The following is a 1,975-nucleotide window of genomic DNA, read 5'->3' on the forward strand; positions in this document are numbered from 1 at the left end:
TGTGGGGGTGGGGGGCGGGGGGCGGGGAGAGAGAGGGGGGAGTTGGTGGTAGTAGTGGTAGTGGTGGTGAGGGGGGAGAGGGGGGAGTTGGTGATAGTGGTGGTGAGTTAAAACAGTATTTTTCCTTTTCTTAAGAATGTTTCCTTCAGTATAGGTACATAGAAAAGTGTAACTTGCCTGGATACATTGAAACAGATCCTTACCATGTAAGCCTTATATTAATTGTAGTTTACTGTAAGTTAGTAATTCTTTGCTGCTTCTATGTTCTTATCATTGTTACAATTGTAACAATGATGTATGTGCATCTATGTAGCTGTGAGATCAGTTGTTCAAGATTTCACATAAAAGTGTCCTATGCTGCTAGCTTCTTATTTGATTGACTGAAATTCCATTGATTTTTAAAATGTAGTTGAACAAAATTTGCAAACTTGGTTCAATAATGATGGTAACCACATTGAAAAACTATCGTTTTTAAAACGGTTGTAAATTTATATATTTTCGTTTCTGTTATGTCTTTTTTTTAAAAGAAGGAAATGTGAACAATTTTGACACTTCTGTTTGTGTAAATGCTGAAATTTTACCAGTCTTCCACATACTGAAAAATATGGCACCAGTAATGTAGTCAGCAATCTTGGTTGATGATACAGTGGTACTTACTAGTTTTAGAGCCTTCAAGTTATTGAAAGAGCAGTTGTACCTATGTGTCACTAGTATGATATGAGGTTTGTTCACTGTAATAAACGGGCATGTGTTCTAAGATTATTCTCATTGTGTTGTCTATTATCAGTATTGTTTCTCTAAATATTGTAAAACTGTGTTATAGGCATTTGTTTCTCAAATAAAAAACCTTGAGTACTTTTAAAAAAAAAGTTTTCTTTCTTCAGACAATTTTCCAGTGTACACCATTGTTAATAGTTTGAGCTTTAGCATTTTCCTGCACATTGTGGTGTGTTTGAATTTGTACTCTGGGTATAAAGTTAGATTTTGGCTCTCCCCATGTTGAAAATTATATTCTTGTCAGTACTTTTCTATGTGTTCTTTCATACATTTATTCTTTGTTCCACAAATTGGCAATCTTTTATTTGTTCTACCTCTTGCATAAAGTTTGTAAAATGATTACACTGTAGAAGATATTCCTCTGAAGGTTGGGTCGAATTGCATTGAGGAGTTTACCAAATGAACTGCTAAATTTAACAGGTGTGGAAATGCTTGATACTGAAACTAGGAAAAAGCTATTCCATCATCTAACGAATATTCCTTCAAGATGATTGCAAGTAAATAAAGTGCCCAACTCCTTTCAAAGGTTCAACAATGACAAATTATTGTTAACTTTCAAGTTCTGAAGATGGGTCACCGGACCCATACGTTAACTATGATTTCTCTTCACGCTTGCTGCCTGACCTGCTGAGCTTTTCCAGCAACTTCTGTTTTGTTTCTGATTTACAACATCTGCAGTTCTTTCAGTTTTTAGTAACAAATTAATCGTCGACTGTAGAAATATCTTTGGATGGAAAGAAATACCATCTCTCAAACATAATCTGTGGTTTAATTTCATCCACACAAAATATTAAAGCATTTACAGAACTGAATATAATGAAGTTACAGCTGGAAAAACTAAATTATAGAAATGGAAAAAAAAACTGCTATCATCCTGAAACTTAGACATCCAGGACAAAATAGATATTGCATTATGGTATCAAAATTTTCAACAGAGCTTTAAACAAAAATACAGCTGGTGATTGTTACCATGTTACAACAATATATTTTTAAGTGTGTCATCCTCAGCAAAGCAATGGGCTGATGGGTAAATGCAGACTATTTTACTTTTAAAAGAACAATCTAGGAAGGTAAAACCTGTGAGGAAAGCTTAAATTATTGCACACTAACAACTTTAGTTTCTTATGGTAGTATATGATATGTTTTCACAAAAGTTAAATAGCAAATCCAGGTTGTGTTAAAGTTCTGACAGAAGGTC

This window comes from Chiloscyllium punctatum, chromosome 4 (assembly GCF_047496795.1).
Source record: "Chiloscyllium punctatum isolate Juve2018m chromosome 4, sChiPun1.3, whole genome shotgun sequence".
NCBI classification, from domain to species: domain Eukaryota; kingdom Metazoa; phylum Chordata; class Chondrichthyes; order Orectolobiformes; family Hemiscylliidae; genus Chiloscyllium; species Chiloscyllium punctatum.